Source organism: Glycine soja, unplaced genomic scaffold (assembly GCF_004193775.1).
Source record: "Glycine soja cultivar W05 unplaced genomic scaffold, ASM419377v2 Super-Scaffold_78, whole genome shotgun sequence".
Classification (NCBI taxonomy): domain Eukaryota; kingdom Viridiplantae; phylum Streptophyta; class Magnoliopsida; order Fabales; family Fabaceae; genus Glycine; species Glycine soja.
This window is the reverse complement of record NW_021143573.1, coordinates 853,776-877,153: the sequence shown is the minus strand read 5'-3', so window position 1 is coordinate 877,153 and position 23,378 is coordinate 853,776. Positions and strand designations below refer to the sequence as shown.

Below are 23,378 nucleotides of genomic sequence, written 5' to 3'. Positions count from 1 at the left end.
TCCTAGAATGACACTAGATTAGATTGACAAATTAAAAACAAGACTCAAAGCAAAATTCTAGTTATGTCAATTTAGCAACACATCTAAAATATGAACAACTCAAAGGAGTCAAATAGGCTTGTAATACAACTCAAAATAATGAACAATTTTCAAGCAAATCAAGCATACACATTTTTTGTTGTTGTTCTGGACGTGTATTTTGATATTAAACTTTATCACATTTTTTGCTCATTTCTGTTTCGGTTTTTTTCATTATTTTTCTATTGTTTTCGTCCACATGTCTCTTTTATCCAGTTAAAATTTCAGCTCAAAACTCAAAGTATTCAAGCCATGGTGGAGTAAAGAACACAATGTGCCAAAACTAACAGCAACCAGAATTTCAACCTAGAAATCAAGAGTAGTGTTTATGTTGCTTAAGGCTTGGATAGTTACAATTTGTGTTTGCTTATGCTCAATTGTCTTGAATAACACAATTCAAGAGAGCTTAAGACTTATTTTGATTCACAAATCCAGCCACAACTCAGCACCACAACTCAATTTATTGATAGGCATCATATAGGAAACTTAAAAAACAAAAAAAAAGTTCAACAACAAGACTACTTCTAGGAATTGATTTAGAACATGTTATGAACTAAATAACATGCATGAATTAGACTCAAATTTCAAATTATAGGCTAATAATTGCAAGAATACATAAACAAATGTATCTAGAATTCAATCAACAAAATCAAAATTGAACACAAACTTAGAACATAATGTGACAATTATTATGACTAAACATGACTCTAAGACAACATGAATGAAGTGATTTACACTTAGAATTTTGTGTTTTCTTTTCTAATCAATATTTTGAAAGAAAATGGAGATATAAAGGTTCAACACAAGAAGATTATGACTGAAAAAATGATAGAACCTAAAATCAACACAAAAACATGATTCAAGAGTAGATCTATAAAATTTGAACCATAGAAATGCAAGAACAAGTGTAGATCTAAGATTTAATTGGTTTATTTTTTGAATCTACTCTAAAAACACCAAACCACAAGGAAATGGAGGAGATACATGGTGAAGAATATGAACAAAAAATAATTAAAGTGAATTGACCGAACAAAAAGATAGAGGAAGCAAAAGAACATCACCTAGATGAAGATGCTCTTGATACCACATGATGTAGCTCCATGTGGAGCTTGTAGGACTTGAATCTTCTTCATCAATGAAGTCCTTTACTTCTTGTAGATCAATGAAAGTGGGATGGAGAAGGAGTAAAGATGATTGGAGATGTCACTTCAAGGAGAAGATGATTCGAGAACAAGCTCACCACCATAGGAAGCCATGGATAAGAGCTTAAAGGTAGGAGAAGATGAGTGGAGGGAGAATGAGAGATGGAGCATGAAATTTTATACCTCGAATGAGGTCTGAACTTTGAAGTGTAATTATCAAATGATCAAATTTGAAAAATGCACACACAAGGCCTCTATTTATAGCCTAAGTGTCACACAAAATTGGAGGGAAATTTGAATTTCTATTCAAATTCCACTTGAATTTGTGGAGCCAAATTTGGAGCCAAAATTTGACTAATTATGATTAGTGAATTTTAGCTATGGTTTAGCCCACTGTTCGCAACCGGCAAGAGTATCGGATCACTCAAGTAGTATAAAACGGTAAGAACCGAGTATCGAACTCTCGGGGAACTTGTGTTATTTGGCAAGCTATTTTGATAAATATGCATCTGGTATGAAAATATGACTATGGTTATGAACAGGTATTTAAACTATCTAGGAAAAAGAAAGAAAATCACACAAGATAAATACTGTGTAAAAACAAGTAGAGAATGCGTTGGTCTTTCTCATAGGTTCTTGATGCTAAAAAGGATGTTCTCTATTTAGCAATGCTCATGCGTTCCTATGTTGTCTCTTGGACTGCTAGACCCCGATTCCTCATGATGATCAAGCCTCGTCTGCAGATTCCTCTTGTAAGACTAAACTCAACCAAGACCGCATTAAGACACACATACACAACTAAGTTCTTGTACCCCGATTCCTCGTGATAGCACAACAACTTAGTCCCGTACTATCAAGGACTTTAGAATCAGACCAGTTTCCACTATTGAATGACCCTAACAAAGCATGCATCTACGTGATCAAGCTAAAAGCACATTGGAATGAAAAGCAGATAGCACAGAGAACACACAAAACATCATTACATAGATAGAAATATATTTACATTAGGTACCTGTAGGGAAGATCCAACAGAGGATTTAGCTTTCCATAGTCCGAAAACTTCCTTTACAACAAAGAGAAGAACAAGATGAAAGACTGCAAAAACACAAGTGGTGAGGATGTCTCCTTCACATCTAGGATCTCACAATCATTCACAAACTCATCTCAAGCTCTCAGAACGGCTTCCACTTCGAACTCACGTCTCTGCAGATCTTCACACAGCAAAATCTCTTTGAACTCTCTGGAACTTGGACCTTTCTCTCTCTTGAACCTTCGTGCATGCAGAGCTTCTCAAGAAAAGTGCCAAACTCCCTTTGCAAATCTGATTTTAGGCTTAAATAGGTGGCCTTGTTCATGCTCATGTGCTTAGCGCAGATCTAGATCGCTTAGCGCGCATAAGTGGATTTGGGCTTAGCACACTTGTTTCACTTAGTGGATGAGTTGAAGCGGTGCGCTTAATGACCTGGAGCGGTGCACTTAGCGAGCTTGACAGCTCATCTTCTTCTGGATTCTTCCTCGTGCTTAGCCACTGAAGGTTGCGCTTAGTGAATTCTCACTAAGCCAACAACTTGGCATAGCGAAAGAGTGAAAAATAGCACTTTGCCAAAGTTGCCTATTGATATGCCATCATTTTCTTCTATTTCTTAAACCCTTTTTGCACCATTTTAATTACTGATTAGTCTTAATTGTCAAATTAATTAGGCAGTTTTATTATTTGGGCTCATTTAGCTAATTTGATGTTTTTAATCTAATTTAAGGAATTAATGAAACATTGGGCTTAATCTAGATTTTGGTTGTGGACTTGAAGAGGGCAAATAAAGCAATGCTTACCTTAGTTAATTTCTAATTAGGAGATTACAATTTTTTTATGTGGTTCAGTGTTTATTTTGTTTTGGGCCAGAATATTGTAATAGGGCCCAGTGACTTTGAGTGACTCTTTTTAAATAGCAGCCTTGGGATTTGTGCAAGGCTATTCTGTTAGACTATTATTCAGAGCATAGGGTTTATGGTTTTTACGTTTTTTCGGTTCTAATGCTACTGTTCACGTAATGCAATTTTCCATTTTCTGCTTCTAATTACAATTTCGTTCTTGTTTCTTCTTCTGCCTTCATTTATGTTTCTGCTTCATTTACGTTTCTGCTTCGTTTACGTTTCTGCTTTTAGTTTCATTTACGTTTTTTGTTTGAATCTATGGAAGACTAAATATTCTAGTGTTGTTTCCTTTTGAGGACGAAGCTCAACTCTCTTTGAGGTTTCATTTATAATGTGGCTTCCTGGCAGTTTTCCCTTCACCAGTTAACCCAAATTCGTTAACATTAATCTGTGCATGCTTCGTGTTCAATTAATTGCCTCTGAGCCTAACTTGCGTTCATGCTTAATGGACGAAGGGCTAACTGGTGTATGTGTTGCCTAATCACGTATTGACAACCCTAAGTTGATTTTCGCTTAGTAAATTGAAATAGGGTTGGATTAAGTGATTAACTGCTAGGGACAAATTCTCCATAACCCAGGACAAGAGAATGGCTTCTGAATCAGAGGAAATAACCCGTTTTTAATATTATTAGTTTCGTATTCCAGTTTACTTGTTCTGTTCTTTAAATAACAAAACAAACAACCACCCCCCCCAATCGTTACTGTTACTACAAGTATATTATGAACATTTGGTTTATCATTGCTCGTTGGGAAACGACCTAGGATCACTTCCTAGTTACTGCATTTTCATGTTTATTTGATTCGGGTACGAGCTCGATCAAATTTGGCGCCGTTGTCGGGGAGCAGTGTCCAAAGGTTCATAATAGCTAGTGTCGTGTTAGTGTTTAATTATTTCGTGTTTTATGTTTAATTGTTAGTGTTGTGTTAGTGCTTGTGTTAGTGTCTTGTTATTTTGTTTAGTGTATGTTCTGTTTTAGTTTTCCTATTAAGCGCTTCCCCTGTTTCAGTTTCGGGTGTTTTGCTGTTAATAGTTTTTTGCGACGGACTTAGCGACCACTTTTGCTTGCGGCAAAACAGAGTAGTAGTAGAAATCATGTAGCGACGGATTTTAGCGACCACCCATGCTGAATTATTTGGGATTTTTTGTTTTAGTAGCTAGGGTTGTTATTTTTGGCTGAATTTTTTTGTGGTAACTTCTTTTAATCTATATTTTGTGGCAAAAATAGCTAGAGCCTTTAGTTTGGTCAGATTTAGAAGTTCCAAAAAAGTAGCAAATTTTGTTTTTGTCAAAACTTCAAACGGCCATAACTTTTGCTCCGTTTATCAGAATCGCAATTATTATATATGTATTTGGGGTAGAAAAAAATTTCCTATGCCGTGGCAGCCGCCTATGGCCGGCTGAGGTCTCGATCGTCCAAAAAAAAGTAATTTTGTCAAAAGTTTTTTTATTTTTCAAGTTTTATTCACTTATTTTCCTCAACCTACCATTTTTAGCTTCCATAGCTAGACTTTGAATTTTTGTTTGAAATTTTATGTTCTATCTTCTCATCATTTTATAAGGTTGCTCACAAAATTTAAAGTCATTTGGATATGATTTGAGGGTAGCTGTAGTTCAAACCTGCACCTTCATTTACATGACAAGGCAACTAGTTGTGCATGCTGAATGTAGTGTATGACTAGAGGCAATCCATCTGACTTACGAACCTTTGATCCTGAGATAGATAGGACATTTCATAGATTAGTTAGGCATCATTTTATACCTTTTGATCATCCTGAGCATTCCATTACTGGTGAATCTGTGCATTCTGTTATTGGTGATTTTGAACATCCTGATTTTGAGCATTACAATTTTGAGCATTCTGATTTTGAACATTCTTAGAACATGGCACAACCTCCACCCCATGAGAGGACTCTAAGGGAAATGGCTGCACCTGATTTCACCTACGAAAGCTTGTGCATCCAATACCCTGATGAGGATGTCCCATACGTTCTTAAAACTGGACTGATCCATTTGCTTCCAAAGTTCCATGGCCTTGCAGGTGAAGACCCGCACAAACATCTGAAAGAATTTCATATTGTCTACTCCACCATGAAACCCCCAGATGTCCAAGAGGATCACATATTTCTGAAGGCTTTTCCTCATTCTTTAGAGGGAGTGGCAAATGACTGGTTGTATTACCTTGCTCCAAGGTCCATCACGAGCTGGGATGACCTTAAGAGAGTATTCTTAGAAAAAAATTTCCCTACTTCCAGGACCACGGCCATTAGGAAGGATATCTCAGGTATTAGACAACTCAGTGGAGAGAGCCTATATGAATACTGGGAGAGATTTAAAAAACTATGTGCCAGTTGCCCTCAACATCAGATTTCGGAGCAGCTTCTTCTCCAATATTTTTATGAAGGACTCAGTAATATGGAGAGAAGTATGATAGATGCTGCCAATGGTGGAGCCCTTGGAGACATGACTCCTGCTGAAGCCAGAAACTTGATTGAGAAGATGGCTTCCAACTCCCAGCAGTTTAGCGCCAGAAATGATGCCATAGTCATTAGAGGAGTGCATGAGGTAGCTACAAACTCATCTGCATCATCTGAAACTAAGAAGCTTGAAGGCAAACTAGATGCATTGGTTAACTTGGTAACCCAGCTGGCCTTGAATCAGAAATCTGTACCTATCGCAAAAATTTGTGGTTTATGCTCCTCTGCTGACCACCATACAGACCTCTGCCCTTCCATGCTGCAACCTGGAGCAATTGAGCAGCCTGAAGCTTATGCTACAAACATTTACAATAGACCTCCTCAACCTCAGCAGCAAAATCAACCACAACAGAACAATTATGACCTCTCCAGCAACAGATACAACCCTGGATGGAGGAATCACCCTAATCTCAGATGGTCTAGCCCTCAACAACAACAACAACAGCCTACTCCTTCCTTCCAAAATGTTGCTGGCCCAAGCAGACCATACATTCCTTCACCAATCCAACAACAGCAACAACCCCAGAAACAGAAAACAGTTGAGGCTCCTCCATAACCTTCCCTCGAAGAACTTGTGAGGCAAATGACTATGCAGAACATGCAGTTTCAACAAGAGACCAGAGCCTCCATTCAGAGCTTAACTAATCAGATGGGACAATTGGCTACACAATTAAATCAATAACAGTCCCAGAATTCTGACAAGCTGCCTTCTCAAGCTGTCCAAAATCCCAAAAATGTCAGTGCCATTTCATTGAGGTCGGGAAAGCAGTGTCAAGGACCTCAACCCGTAGCACCTTTCTCATCTACAATTTGAACCTGCCAAACTTCACTCTACTCCAGAAAAAGGTGATGACAAAAATTTACCTAACAATTTCTGTGCAGGTGAATCTTCCACCGGTAATTCTGATTTGCAGAAGCAGCACATCCCTCCTCTTCCATTCCCTCCAAGAGAAGTTTCCAACAAAAAAATGGAAGAGGCAGAGAAAGAGATCTTGGAAACATTTAGAAAAGTAGAGGTAAACATACCTCTGCTGGATGCAATAAAGCAAATTCCAAGATATGCTAAATTCTTGAAGGAGCTATGCACTAATAAGCGGAAGCTTAAAGGAAGTGAACGAATTAGCATGGGCAGAAATGTCTCCGCATTGATTAGTAAATCTGTCCCCCAAATTCCTGAAAAATGTAAAGATCCAGGTACATTCAACATACCTTGTATTATAGGGAATAGTAAGTTTGACAATGCCATGCTAGATTTAGGAGCTTCCATTGGTGTTATGCCTCTATCTATTTTTAATTCTCTATCTCTAGGTCCCTTGCAGTCAACTGATGTGGTAATTCATTTAGCTAATAGAAGTGTTTCCTATCCTGTTGGTTTCATAGAAGATGTCTTAGTTAGAGTTGTGAACTGATTTTCCCTGTTGATTTTTATATTTTGAATATGGAGGATGGATTTTCTCAAGGATCAGTTCCCATTATTCTAGGCAGACCCTTTATGAAAACTACTAGAACTAAGATAGATGTATATGCAGGCACACTATCCATGGAGTTTGGTGATATAACTGTTCATTTTAATATTCTGGATGCTATGAAATACCCATCTGAAGATCTTTCTGTATTTCGTGTTGAAATAATTGACCATGTTATTGATGAATACATGACTGATCTTTATTCTAATCTGCATGCCTCTCACTCTTCATGCATTGAGTCTGAAATTGTACTTGATCATATGTCTAAATTTGATGCTGAGAGTGAATCTGAAATTGATATTGATTGCATGTCTGGTGGTGGTGTTTTACCTCTCGAGATTGATTTTATAGAGTCAGATAGGACTAACCATGTTTCAGGAAGTACACATACCTCTGACTTTCTTTACGCTTACTTGGATGATAGAAAAAGTTTTCCAGTGATTATATTTGCCTCCCTTGCTGATGAGCAAGAAGAGAAGTTGTTGTCTATTCTCAAGAAGCATAAGAAGGCTATAGGCTGGACCCTGGCGGACATTCCTGGTATTAGCTCATCCACATGTATGCATCGAATAAATTTAGAGGATGGAGCTAAACCAGTAAGACAGCCACAGAGAATACTCAACCCGGTGATTCTTGATGTAGTGAAGAAGGAGATAACCAAGCTTTTGCAAGCTGGAATCATTTATCCTATCTTCGACAGCCAAAGGGTGAGTCCTGTCCAGGTAGTTCCGAAGAAGACCAGCCTCATAGTGATCAAAAATGAGAAGGAGGAGCTGATTCCTACTCGGGTGCAGAACAGTTGGAGAGTTTGCATTGACTATAGGAGGCTGAACCAGGTTACCAAAAAGGACCATTTTCCCCTGCCATTCATTGACCAGATGCTTGAACGCCTGGCAGATGAATCTCACTACTGTTTCCTTGATGGTTTTTCTGGTTATATGCAAATTACTATTGCTCCTGAGGATCAGGAAAAGACCACATTCACCTGCCCCTTCGGCACTTTTGCCTATAGGAGGATGCCTTTCGGCCTGTGCAATGCCCCTGGTACCTTCTAGCGGTGCATGATTAGTATTTTCAGTGATTTCTTAGAAAATTGCATAAAGGTGTTTATGGATGATTTCACTGTATATGGATCCTCTTTTGATGGTTGTTTGGATAGTTTGGAAAAAGTTTTGAATAGATGCATCAAAACTAATCTTGTTCTAAATTTTGAAAAATGTCATTTTATGGTTGAGCAAGGTATAGTTTTAGGCCACATTATTTCCAATAAGGGTATTGAAGTAGAGCCTACAAAAATTTCTGTTATTTCACAATTGCCTTACCCCTCTTGTGTGCGAGAGGTGCGATCTTTTCTTGGTCATGCAGGATTCTACAGACGCTTTATAAGAGATTTTAGCAAAGTAGCCCTTCCACTGTCCAACTTGTTGCAAAAGGAGGTGGAGTTTGACTTCAATGACAGATGCAAAGAGGCTTTCGATTGCCTCAAAAGAGCGCTGACTACCTCCCCATCATCTAGGCACCCGACTGGACAGCCCCTTTTGAGCTTATGTGTGATGCATCAAATTATGCATTGGGGGCTGTCCTTGCTCAGAAAATTGATAAATTGCCCAGGGTAATATATTATGCTTCTAGGACTTTAGATGCTGTCGAAGCGAATTATACTACTACTGAGAAAGAGCTTCTAGCCACAGTTTTTGCTCTTGAAAAATTTCTATCTTATTTGCTTGGTACCCGCATTATTGTTTATATTGATGATGCAGCTCTAAAGTACTTGTTGAAGAAGTCTGATTCTAAGCCTAGGTTGATCCGATGGATTCTCTGGCTCCAAGAGTGAAATTCTGATATTAATGACAGATGTCGTACCAGATGTCAAGACATCACGCTTCAGAACATGGAGATTATAATTGACAGTGTGAACAGTTTAAACAAGTAAATAACACACAAGAGAATTGTTAACCCAGTTCGGTGCAACGTCACCTACATCTGGGGGCTACCAAGCCAGGGAGGAAATCCACTAAAATAGTGTTAGTTCGAAGATCTAACAGCCACTGTTTACAACCTTCTCACCTAACCACTACCCGTGCAACCTCTACCTAAGAGCCACTCTTAGATATGAGAACCCCTCTCACTCCCTCTCAAACACTCTCCCGTGTTTACAATTAAATCGAATACACACCAGAGATTGCTCTCTGAACAATAGAGATCAACTCCACACACTATAGAGATCAACTCTACACACTCAGGTCCAACACTTGATGTTAGGGTAACATCAAGGTGGCTCACAAAACACTCAAGTCCCAAAACTCACAAAATAACTCTTCAATCCCGGACTTGGTAGAAAACTCGTGCAGCCTTCATGTTTATATAGCAGTGTGCGTTTCTGGGCTGCAACTACTTGTGCTGGATGAGATCTATCATTCTCCCGAAAAATCTGCACTTAAAGATCTAAAAGATACAGTTTGATCTTTTAGTTTTTATCTTTAATCTTTAATCTCTGAACGAACTATTCAAGTTTGTAATTCGAACTTTAATTATCTTTTAATTCGTTCCTAAAGATAGATCACCAAATCTGTTGCTAACTGCACATTAATCTGTTAAAGATATAACAGATTTATGTGTCCAGTAGTTTCGGGCCGGATGTCAGGACATCGTGTCCGACATCGTGGATCCTGCACAATCTGTTAAAGATATAACAGATTTATGTGTCCAGTATTTTCGGGCAGGATGTCAGGACATTGTATCCGACATCGTGGATCCTGCAGCTTTAATTCTTCATTTGACATTTTATCTTGCCTTGTGCATTGTGCAGCCCGATCTGATTCCTTGACATAACGTTGGACATCATGTGCAGCAACTCCAGCTTTCCTTCTTTGTCTAAGTGCTTATGTTTTAACAAAATCTTAGCCAATCTTTTAAACACTCAGTAGAGCTAAGCACTAACAATCTCCCCCTTTGGCAAATTTTGTCTAAAACATACTTAGACACTTCCTGAGCAGGTACGAGCAGTTATGCAAGTGGGATCAGCAACTTTCATTATCAGAGTAATCAAGCACAGCGGAATTGGTAATGGCGACAGCAAAATTCTGCAAGTTGCAAGTCGTTTCCAGGATGTCAAGACATCTCTCGTGACATCAGCTTTCTGCTCCCCCTGTCTCCATGCTCTTGCTGCTGTGAAGCAGTTCACTGCGGCATCTTCTATCAGCTACTAGTCTTTTCCAGGATGTCAAGACATCTCATGTGACATCAGTATTTTGCTCCCCCTGTCTCCATGCTCTTGCTGCAGCATCTTCTATCAGCTACTCGTAGTTACAGTAGCTTACATCAGTCATCATCAGCAGCAGCAGTCTCCCCCTCAAAATCATGAATGTAGTTACAGTAGCTTACATCAGTCATCTTCAGCAGCAGCAGTCTCCCCCTCAAAATCATGAATCATGCATACATCGTATCATACAACTCCCCCTCAAAATATCATGAATCATGCATACATCGTATCCTACTACTCACAATCATAGATCATGCATAATACTACTATTGCATACATAGTGTCCTACTACTCAGAATCATAAATCATGCATAATACTATTACTCTAATACTATTACTCCCCCTTTTTAGACAGAATTTGACAAAAGTAGAATGCATGCAAATATTACAGACCAATAGCAATCAATTGTTCAAAGGGACATGCCCCTATAACTAGTAAAAGCAAAAAGCAAAAATAAAGGTCTGATGGTCATGGGGTGGCCTCAGAATCATCATCATCCGATTCTGTATCCTCTGCTGCATCTTCCTCTTCCTCAGCTGCCTCTTCTTCTTGCTCAGCTGCTTCTTCTTCCTCAGCTGCTTCTTCTTCCTCAGCTTCTTCTTCTTCCGCAGCTGCTTCTTCTTCCTCAGCTGCTTCACCATCATCAATGCCACTGTCTGAGAGCCTTTTGATCAGGCGTTCCAGCTCCATTTTCTTCTCTGTGGTGGCTTTGATGGTTGCCTCCAACACCTTGCATGTGTCCTTGAGTTCAGCAATCAAGGCATCCTTGGATACAGCACCTGAAGCAGCAGCTTTCCCTGATGTCGAGACAATGTCTGGGACATGTGTCCCCTCAAACAGTTTGTAATGCAGGGATAGAGGAGATTCTCTCTTCATCACAGAGTCAATGTTGTTTAAGATATTGGGATGTTGACTCAACATAATGCCACACAATACAGTTGGGAAGGCAATGGGTAATTTGACAGCAAAAGATTCTGAATGCTTAACAGTTTGATCAAAAATATAGTTTCCAAAATTAAATTTGGACTTGGTTCCAACAGCATACAGAAATTTACCCAAACCTGTGGCAACAGTGGAAGTATGATTGGTGGGTACCCAGTTTGCAGCGCCAATCCTATGCAGGATTGCATACTTCACACTTAGCTTCCCTGCAGAAAGCTTCTCTTTCTTTGGCCAATGCTGAACACGTTTCGCAGTGATTTCCTTGGCAATCTGATGCTCAGAAACATCAATATCCACCACTCCTTCAGTAGGTCTGCCCAGGTATTTGTTGATTACAGCAGGGGAGAATCTAACACATTTTCCTCTGACAAACACTTTCTGATACTCATCACTCTTTCGGTTAGTTATGTCAGAGGGAATGTTGACAATGAACTCCCTGACTAGACTTTCATAGCAATCTCCCAACTTGTTGACAGTTTTCAGCAGTTCAGCAGCCTTGATGAGGTCCATGATCTCCTTGCAATCCAAGGCATCTCTTCCCAGTTCTCTTTCCAAGGCAAGTCTGCGTTGATACACAAATTTCCACCTTTCAACATTGCCAATGGAGTGGAATGAGATGTTGTCCAATGGTGCATCAGGGACATTTCCAGGCACCTTTTTCCCTGATTTCTTGGCCCTCTTGATGTCGGGAACATCTAGTTCGACATCATAATCAGAATCAGATGAGGAAATTTCTTTCCTCTTCTTGGAAGGGACTGCAACTTTGCTCCATCTGGATGTGGTAGGAGTGATTGGAGTGCTCTTCTTCTGTGCCATAGTTTTGATTCGTCCAGACCTCTTAACGGGGGTTTTCCCTTTTCTGCTTTGTAGTCTTTCTGCAATGCCAGGTGCCAACTTGTTGGCAATGGGTTCCTCATCAGATTCTACATCTTCGAGGTCAATGAGGTCACCTGGAGCAGGTTCTGGTGCCCGTGGTGCAGGGGTCTTCTCTGTGGCTTGATCATCTTCTTCTGTTGATTCCTCTTCACTGGGTGAAGGGAGGGCTTCAGCATTTGGAGCGGAAGATGTTGGAACATCTTTATCAGCATCAGGGACAGAAACATTCGGGGTGGAGGATGTTGGAACATCTTCATCAGCATCAGGCACAGAAACATTCGGGGTGGAAGATGTTGGAACATCTTCATCAGCATTAGGCACAGAAGCATCTTTCAAAATGCTACTCACAATACTACGGATCTTCTTATCCATCTCCGGGTCTACTTCCCTAGGACTTGTTGCAGGGCTAGGGTTTTTAGAAATCTTCACTCCCTGTTGTCTTTTGGGAACCAGTTTCTCAGGAACAGGGGCTGAACCAGGAATCATTTGGATGGGTTGGATATTGAATTCAGGTCGTTCCTGGTGTGATGGTGCTTTGGTGGATGATGGAGATGATGGTACAGAGGATGAACCAGGAGATGAAGTATCTTTTGGTGAGGTAGCCATGGAGAAGCAGAGCCTTTGGAATGGTTTCGTGAATTTCTGAGAGCTGTTGGGGAATGCTGAAGACGGGATTACCACGACAATATAAGTTTGAATGAGGAATGTAAAGGGACGTGTGAAGCAACGGTCGAATTTGTCTTGGCCCAGTAGAGAACGCGCTATTAACGTTTGAGCACGTTCAGATAACAGTAATTGCTATAAATCCTCTAGCAGACAAATGCCCAGCTTGCCCCTCAGTTTTTCAAACTGATTTGCATCCAATGCCTTTGTGAAAATATCTGCTATTTGTTCCTCAGTGTCAACATGCTTCAGTGTGATCACTTTATCATCAACAAGATCTCTAATATAGTGATGTCTAATGTCAATGTGCTTGGTTCTGCTGTGTTGAACAGGATTTTTTGAAATATTAATAGCACTCATGTTGTCACAGTACAATGTCATGACATCTTGTTCGACATTGTACTCTTTGAGCATCTGCTTCATCCAAACTAGTTGTGAACAGCTGCTTCCTGCTGCAATATACTCTGCTTCTGCAGTAGATAGGGACACACAGTTCTGCTTCTTGCTGAACCATGAAATAAGATTGTTGCCCAGATAGAAGCATCCACCAGAAGTGCTTTTTCTGTCATCTGCACTTCCAGCCCAATCAGCATCACAATACCCAACCAGCATTGAATCTGAACAATGACAGTACATAATCCCATAGTCACTGGTGCCATTTACATATTTCAGAATTCTCTTTACTAGATTCAAGTGACTTATCTTGGGATTGGCTTGATATCTTGCACAAACACCTACTGCATAGGTGATGTCAGGTCTGCTAGCTGTTAAATATAGTAAGCTCCCAATCATGCTTCTGTACAGACTTTGATCAACACTGGTGCCAGCTTCATCTTTTGTCAGCTTCAAGTGAGTAGGTGCAGGTATTCTTTTATGGCTGGCATTTTCCATCCCAAACTTCTTGACAATGTTCTTTGCATACTTGCTTTGTGAGAGGAATATGGAGTCTTCCATCTGCTTTACTTGGAGTCCCAGAAAATAAGTCAGCTCTCCAACAAGACTCATCTCAAATTCAGATTGCATCTGTTGGACAAAATGTCGAAGCATCTCATTCGACATCCCTCCAAACACAATGTCATCAACATATATCTATGCTATCATCAAGTTTTCAGCATCTTGTTTGACAAAGAGAGTCTTGTCAATTCCTCCCTTCCTATACCCTTGCTGAGTAAGGAACTCTGTTAGCCTTTCATACCAAGCTCTTGGAGCTTGCTTCAATCCATAGAGAGCCTTCTTGAGCCTGTATACATGATCTGGATGAGTTGGATCTACAAATCCCTTTGGCTGCTCCACATAGACTTCTTCATTCAGGTATCCATTCAGAAACGCGCTCTTCACATCCATCTGGTACAGCTTGAATTTGAGGATGCAAGCTACACCAAGTAACAATCTGATGGACTCAAGTCTAGCAACAGGGGCGAAAGTTTCATCAAAGTCTACACCTTCAATCTGAGTGTAGCCTTGAGCAACAAGTCTGGCCTTGTTTCTGGTTATAACACCTTCTTCATTGGTTTTGTTCTTGAAGATCCACTTGGTGCCAATTACATTAGTTCCCTCGGGTCTAGGAACTAGGTCCCGAACTTCATTCCTTTTGAATTGCCCCAATTCTTCTTGCATAGCATTGATCCAGAACTCATCAGTCAGTGCCTCTTTCACATTCTTGGGCTCAATTTTGGAGACAAAGCATGAATTGGAGACAATCTCAATCTCCCTTGATCTTGTAGTGACCCCTCTGTTTGGATCTCCTATAATCAGCTCCTTGGGGTGCATCTTCTGGATTCTAATGGAGGATTTCTTGTCAGGTTGGTTGATGTTTGGTTCATCTGTAGCAGAATCAGAGTTTTCTGCATTTTCTGCACTTTTAGCTGTATCTGCTACATTGTCTCCCGATGTTCTGACATCTTCTTCGACATCCTTCTTTCTTGCTGGAGTTAGATCATCAACAACCACATTGATGGATTCCATCACAGTTCTGGTTCTGGAATTGAATACTCTATATGCTCTGCTGTTTGTAGAGTATCCCAGGAATATTCCTGCATCACTCTTGGGATCCATCTTTCTCCTTTGCTCTCTATCTGCCAAAATGTAACATGGACTTCCAAAGATGTGGAAGTGCTTGACAGTTGGCTTCCTCCCTTTCCAGATTTCATACAGTGTGGTTGGAGTCCCTCTTCTAAGTGTGACTCTGTTGTGGATGTAGCATGCTGTGTTCATGGCTTCAGCCCAGAGATTATAGGGAAGTTCTTTGGCATGAAGCATGACCCTAGCAGCTTCTTGCAAAGTCCTGTTTTTCCTTTCAACTATGCCATTTTGTTGTGGTGTAATGGCTGCAGAGAACTCATGAGTGATGCCTTCAGAAGTGCAGAATTCAGTAAATCTGCTGTTTTCAAACTCTCTGCCATCGTCACTCCTGATTCTCTTGATGACACAGTCTTTTTCTCTTTGAAGTCTTAGACTCAACTCCTTGAATACTTCAAAGGTGTCTGATTTCTCTCTGATAAAGTTGACCCAGGTAAATCTGGAGAAATCATCCACAACAACATAGGCATACCTCTTTCCTCCAAGGCTTTCAACTTGCATAGGCCCCATCAAGTCCATGTGAAGTAGTTCCAGCACCCTGGAAGTGGTCTGATGTTGAAGCTTCTGGTGGGACATCTTGACTTGCTTTCCAATCTGACATTCACCACAGATTCTGCCTTCTTCTATTTTCAGATTGGGAATGCCTCTAACAGCACCTTTGTCAATGATTTTCTTCATGCCTCTTAAGTGCAGATGTCCAAATCTTTGATGCCATATTTTGACTTCATCTTCTTTGGAGGATAGACATGTGGAGGAGTAACTGGTTTCTTGAGGTGTCCATAGGTAACAGTTGTCCTTTGATCTGCTGCCCTTCATTAGAACTTCACTCTTCTCATTTGTCACCAAGCATTCTGACTTTGTGAAGTTTACATTGAATCCTTCATCACACAACTGACTGATGCTGATCAGGTTTGCAGTCAGTCCCTTCACCAGCAGTACTTTGTTCAGACTAGGAAGTCCATCATGGACTAGCTTTCCCATTCCAATGATCTTTCCTTTAGAGCCATCTCCAAATGTCACATAGCTAGTGGAGCAAGGTTCAATGTTCACCAGGAATTCTTTAACTCCTGTCATGTGTCTGGAACAGCCGCTATCTAGGTGCCAATCTTCCTTAGCTGATGCTCTAAGTGAAGTATGAACAACAAGACTAACAGTCTTGTGTTTTGGAACCCACATCATCTTCCTTCCGCTGCTGCGACCTTGAGTTCCATGATGTGGATGGCCACGTAAATGATAGCAAAAGGGCTTTATGTGACCATACTTGCCACAGTAGTGACACCTCCACTTCTTTCTTTTGCTCTTTTTCTGCTGCGTTCCATGATGTCGAGACCGATGTTGTGACATCGTGGCTCCAGTGCTGTTTTTGGCAGGAACAAATTCTGTCATGGTTATTCTGCCAGCAGATTTATGATTAAACCCAAGTCCTCTCTGGTTTCCAACATTCTTCCCAAGCTGTAGCACCTCATCAAGCATATCTGAGCCTTTATTCAGCATCTTTATTCAGAAAACCAACTTCTCCTTTAAGCTCAGAGATCTCCTCTTCATATGCCTCCTTCTCAGCCTCCAGATTTGCAATGACCTTCTTTAGTTGTGCTTCTTGCTGAAGAATCTTCTCACTTTTGATGCACAGTTCTCTATAGGATATAGCAAGCTCATCAAAAGTGATTTCACTATCTGTATCACTTGAATCTTCAGCAGATTCAAATCTCCCAGTGAGTGCATTCACATCTCTGTCAGAATCACTTTCTTGTTCACTCTCTGTATCATCAGACCGACATACAGAGAGTCCTTTCCTCTGCTTCTTGAGATGAGTGGGACATTCAGCTTTGATGTGTCCATAGCCTTCACACCCATGGCATTGAACTCCTTTGCTGTGGCTGGGTTTTTCATCTGACCTTTTCTGGTATTCACTACCTTTCCTGATGTCGAAAGGGATGTTCCGGACATGTGGTTTCTGCCTCCTGTCCATTCTGTTCAGCACTTTGTTGAACTGTTTTCCAAGGAGCACAACAGCATTAGTCAGACCTTCATCAGTATCCAGGTCATACTCATCTTCTTCTCCTTCATCATTGGACACGAACGCCAAGTTCTTGCTCTTCTTTTCAGCCCTATCCGAGAGTCCTAGCTCAAAGGTTTGAAGGGAACCAATGAGTTCATCTACTCTCATGTTGCAAATGTCTTGGGCCTCCTCTATTGCAGTGACTTTCATGTCAAATCTCTTAGGCAAAGATCTGAGGATCTTTCTCACCAGCTTTTCATCTGTCATTCTTTCTCCCAAGGCAGTGCAAGCATTGGCAATTTCAAGAATGTTCATGTGGAAGTCATGAATACACTCTTCCTCCTTCATCTTCAGATTTTCGAATTTTGTAGCCAATAGTTGCAATCTGGACATCTTCACTTTGGAGGTTCCTTCATGAGTGGTTTTCAGGATCTCCCATGCATCCTTGGCCACGGTGCATGTGTTGATCAGTCTGAAGATATTCTTGTCAACTCCATTGAATAGGGCATTCAAGGCTTTGGAGTTTCCAAGTGCCAATTCGTCTTCTTCTTTTGTCCAGTCTTCTTCTGGCTTCAATCCATCAGTGGGCTTTCCTTCTGTGTCCAGCATCTTGGGATGTTCCCAGCCTTTGATGACAGCTTTCCAGGTTCTGCTATCCAGTGATTTGAGGAAGGCCACCATCCTTGCTTTCCAGTATTCATAATTGGTTCCATCTAGAATTGGTGGTCTGTTCACTGGTCCTCCTTCTTTCTCCATGTTCATCAGAATTTATCTCCCTAGATCTCACTTAGTGATTTCGAGTGCCCGCTCTGATACCAATTGAAATTCTGATATTAATGACAGATGTCGTACCAGATGTCAAGACATCACGCTTCAGAACATGGAGATTATAATTGACAGTGTGAACAGTTTAAACAAGTAAATAACACACAAGAGAATTGTTAACCCAGTTCGGTGCAACGTCACCTACATCTGGGGGCTACCAAGCCAGGGAGGAAATCCACTAAAATAGTGTTAGTTCGAAGATCTAACAGCCACTGTTTACAACCTTCTCACCTAACCACTACCCGTGCAACCTCTACCTAAGAGCCACTCTTAGATATGAGAACCCCTCTCACTCCCTCTCAAACACTCTCCCGTGTTTACAATTAAATCGAATACACACCAGAGATTGCTCTCTGAACAATAGAGATCAACTCCACACACTATAGAGATCAACTCTACACACTCAGGTCCAACACTTGATGTTAGGGTAACATCAAGGTGGCTCACAAAACACTCAAGTCCCAAAACTCACAAAATAACTCTTCAATCCCGGACTTGGTAGAAAACTCGTGCAGCCTTCATGTTTATATAGCAGTGTGCGTTTCTGGGCTGCAACTACTTGTGCTGGATGAGATCTATCATTCTCCCGAAAAATCTGCACTTAAAGATCTAAAAGATACAGTTTGATCTTTTAGTTTTTATCTTTAATCTTTAATCTCTGAACGAACTATTCAAGTTTGTAATTCGAACTTTAATTATCTTTTAATTCGTTCCTAAAGATAGATCACCAAATCTGTTGCTAACTGCACATTAATCTGTTAAAGATATAACAGATTTATGTGTCCAGTAGTTTCGGGCCGGATGTCAGGACATCGTGTCCGACATCGTGGATCCTGCACAATCTGTTAAAGATATAACAGATTTAGTGTCCAGTATTTTCGGGCAGGATGTCAGGACATTGTATCCGACATCGTGGATCCTGCAGCTTCAATTCTTCATTTGACATTTTATCTTGCCTTGTGCATTGTGCAGCCCGATCTGATTCCTTGACATAACGTTGGACATCATGTGCAGCAACTCCAGCTTTCCTTCTTTGTCTAAGTGCTTATGTTTTAACAAAATCTTAGCCAATCTTTTAAACACTCAGTAGAGCTAAGCACTAACAAAGAGTTTGACTTGGAGATCCGTGATAGGAGCGGAGCACAAAATTTAGTTGCTGATCATTTGAGTCGGATCGAACGTGTATCTGATGCGGATTCACCCATTTGGGATGATTTCTCGGATGATCATTTGTATATACTGTATAGTATTTCAGACTCTCTTTCTACTCCCTGGTTTGCTAACATTGTCAATTATTTAGTTGCTTATGTTTTTCCTCCCTTAGCATCTAAGGCCCAAAAAGATAAAATTAAAAGTGATGCTAAGCATTTTATTTGGGATGACCCTACTTGTGGAAATTGTGCAGTGATCAGGTAATTAGACGGTGCATTCCAGATCATAAGACTGACTCAGTCCTATAGTTCTATCATTCTTCCGCACCGGGAGGTCATCTGGGTGTTCAAAGGACAGCTCGCAAAGTGCTTGATTGTGGCTTTTATTGGCCCACCATCTTTAAATATGCATGGAATATCTGCAACACTTATGAGCAGTGTCAGAGAGCAGGAAATACACTTACATGGCGACAACAAATGGCTCAGCAACCTATGCTATTCTGTGAGGTGTTTGATGTCAGGGGTATCGATTTCATGGGCCCTTTTTCCTGTCTCTTTTGGTTATGTTTACATTCTCCTGGCAGTTGACTATGTTTCAAAATGGGTGGAAGCCAAGCCCACTAGAACTAATGATGCTAAAGTTGTTGCAGATTTTGTTAGATCTAATCTGTTTTGCAGGTTTGGAATACCTAAAGCAATTGTTAGTGATCAAGGAACCCATTTTTGCAACAGAACAATGCATGCCTTGCTCAAAAAGTACGGTGTGGTACACAGGGTATCCACACCATACCACCCCCAGACCAATGGACAGGCAGAAATTTCTAACAGGGAGATCAAGAGAATTTTATTGAAGATTGTGCAGCCAAGCAGGAAAGGTTGGAGTACCAGGCTTGATGATTCTCTTTGGGCACATCGGACTGCCTACAAAGCACCCACAGGAATGTCTCCTTATCGGGTTGTCTTTGGAAAGGCATGTCATCTTCCAGTGGAAATTGAGCACAAAGCATACTGGGCAGTGAAGACATGCAACTTCTCTATGGATCAAGCTGGTGAGGAAAGAGAGTTGCAACTGAGTGAGTTAGATGAAATCCACCTAGAAGCCTATGAGAATGCCAAGTTCTCTAAAGAAAAGACCAAGAAGTTCCATGATAGCATGATAGTTAAGAAGGACTTCATGGTTGGGCAAAAAGTTTTATTGTATAATTCTAGGCTTGGACTCATGAGTGGTAAGTTGAGGTCTAAGTGGATTGGTCCTTTTGTTGTTACTAATGTTTTTCCTTATGGTACAGTTGAGATCAAAAGTGACTCCACAAACAAGAGCTTCAAGGTCAACGGACATCGACTTAAGCCATTCCTCACAAACCCTTCTTTAGTGGATGTAGTGGTGGAAGAGACTTCCTTACTCCACCCTACTCTTCCTCCACCATAACTTTGGGAGTTCTTCTTTTCCTATCTCCTTCTTTGCTTTTATTACACTTGTCCGATTCTATTTGATGGTTTAATTGTTTTTAATCTTTTAATTGTGCTACATTGAGGACAATGTGTTGTTTAAGTAGGGGGGGGGGAGTGTTCTTTGGTTTTGCTAGTTTTGTTGGTTTTGTTAATTTGTTAGTTGTGTTAATTTGTTAATGTTGTTAGTTTTGTCGGATTTCTAGTTTAATATTTTGGGTCAATTCTGTGTGCATGTGCGACTTTGCATGTTTTTCTTTGAATTATAGGATATGTTCAAGAAATAGGTTAGTGTTTTGAAAATAAAAATTCTTGACATTTTGTGACTTGAAATCCTTGATTCTCCTCTACATGTCATGATAGTTTTGAAAGCTCAATTTGAAAGTGATGATTTACCTTTGTGAGAATTTGAGCCATCCATCATCATAATCATTTGGTGTGTTTTGCCCCATTGATTGCTTGCACAATAGCCTTGACTTGATTCTTGTTGATGCTTCCTAATTCAGATGCATATTTGGAAATGATTGAGGCAATTTTGTTCTTATAAGCTTCTAGCCAAATGGACTTACCTTGAATTAATTCCTTTGATAGCCCTTTTGAGCCTTGTTTCCCTTTCCTTATTTTGAAGCTCACCACAAGCCTTAAGTGAAAAACCATGATATCAAAATATCCTTAAGGAATTTTGGAGCTTTGGAATTGTTTTGGGAATAAGTGTGGGGGGTTTTTGTTTCATTGGATAACATGTTTTGTTGGTTATGCTTCATGATGTATTTTGGGCCATATTTGATGTACATTGTATATTGGTTAAATGTTGGACATGCTGAATGAGATGTTGTTTCTAAAAGGTTACAGAGCAAAAAAAAAATCGAAAAAGAAAAAGTAAAGCAATAAAGTTGAGTGAATAAGATCTTAAATGACAAAAGAATGATGAGACTCTTGGTTCTACTCTTTATGTTTAAATTTTATCTTTAGTTCTTTTATTTTTATTTTTTCATTTTTTTCTTAATATGCACTTATTCAACATTGCTCCTCTATTCCTTTGGGATTTAACCACTTATTCCATATTTTTCCATACCTTTTCCTTGGCCCCATTACAACCTTAAAAGACCTTTTGATCCTCATGTGCTTGTATTTATGGGTTGATTGCCAATTTTAGAATCTTGCCAAGTTTATGTGGTGTTTGTTTTCATGGGTGCTTTGAGGGTAAATAGTAGCCTAGACACTTGAGAGATAGAGTGTATATCTTGTCAGGCTTTATCACTTTTCATTCTTGAGCTGATTAACTATTTTGCCATGATTGGGTTGCTTGGATGATTTTCATGAATGTCTTGAATTTTCGGATCTCCTTATGTTAGATGTTACCCATTACTTTCATTCCTTGATGTTCATTGAGAAATATGTGAATGATTTTGTTTGTCTCTCTTTGGTATCCGCGAATTTTGTTCTTTGTTTCATTTTGCCCAGGAGTGCAAAAGGCTAAGTATGGGGGGTTTTGATGTGCCATCATTTTCTTCTATTTCTTAAACCCTTTTTGCACCATTTTAATTACTGATTAGTCTTAATTGTCAAATTAATTAGGCAGTTTTATTATTTGGGCTCATTTAGCTAATTTGATGTTTTTAATCTAATTTCAGGAATTAATGAAACATTGGGCTTAATCTGGATTTTGGTTGTGGACTTAAAGAGGGCAAATAAAGCAGCGCTTACCTTAGTTAATTTCTAATTAGGAGATTACAATTTTATTTTATGTGGTTCAGTGTTTATTTCGTTTTGGGCCAGAATATTGTAATAGGGCCCAGTGACTTTGAGTGACTCTTTTTAAATAGAAGCCTTGGGATTTGTGCAAGGCTATTCTGTCAGACTATTATTCAGAGCATAGGGTTTATGGCTTTTACGTTTTTTCGGTTCTAATGCTACTGTTCACGTAATGCAATTTTCCATTTTTTGCTTCTAATTACAATTTCGTTCTTGTTTCTTCTTCCGCCTTCATTTACGTTTCTGCTTCATTTACGTTTCTGCTTCGTTTACGTTTCTGCTTTTAGTTTCATTTACGTTTTTTGTTTGAATCTATGGAAGGCTAAATATTCTGGTGTTGTTTCCTTTTGAGGACGAAGCTCAACTCTCTTTGAGGTTTTGTTTATAATGTGGCTTCCTGGCAGTTTTCCCTTCACCAGTTAACCCAAATTCGTTAACATTAATCTGTGCACGCTTCGTGTTCGATTAATTGCCTCTGAGCCTAACTTGCGTTCATGCTTAATGGACGAAGGGCTAACTGGTATATGTGTTTCCTAATCACGTATTGACAACCCTAAGTTGATTTTCACTTAGTAAATTGAAATAGGGTTGGATTAAGTGGTTAACTGTTAGGGACGAATTCTCCGTAACCCAAGACAAGAGAATGGCTTCTGAATCAGAGGAAACAACCCATTTTTAATATTATTAGTTTTGTATTCCAATTTACTTGTTCTATTCTTTAAATCACAAAACAAACAAACCCCCCCCCAATCGTTACTGTTACTGCAAGTATATTATGAACATTTGGTTTATCATTGCTCATTGGGAAACGACCTAGGATCACTTCCTAGTTACTGCATTTTCATGTTTATTTGATTCGGGTACGGCCTCGATCACCTATTTAACCTGAAATTGAGAGAAATTGATTATTAAATGCACAAAAAAAGTATAAATTATCTATTACCTATATTTAACAAAAAGTACTTATAGTATTACAAAACAACCATATATTGGGAAAGTTTGATACAATATACACAGTTTTTATACACAGAAGTTAGTCATATTCATCGACTAACACCCACTAATCCAAGATCAAGTCCAAGATTCTCCACTAAGTGTGCTTAGGTGTCATGAGGCATGTAAAGCATGAAGGACATGCACAAAATGTGCTATATGATGTGGCAATGGGGTGTAGAAAGCAAATGCTCACCTACCCCTTAGGAAGGTCCAAAATTTAATTGGATTGGGTTTCTCCCAATTCAATTAAATTCCTCTCCCAACACACACACATCAAATAGTGCACT

The 23,378-nt window shown here is 39.7% G+C and overlaps 1 non-coding gene across 1 annotated transcript; it reads right to left on the bottom strand.

Annotated features, from left to right (window-relative positions):
- Positions 1-5,412: 5,412 nt before the first annotated feature.
- LOC114404086 lies at positions 5,413-5,519 on the bottom strand. Its single transcript, XR_003664806.1, has one exon. It is a non-coding gene; the product is annotated as a small nucleolar RNA R71 (small nucleolar RNA).
- Between the last annotated feature and the right edge of the window lie 17,859 nt (positions 5,520-23,378).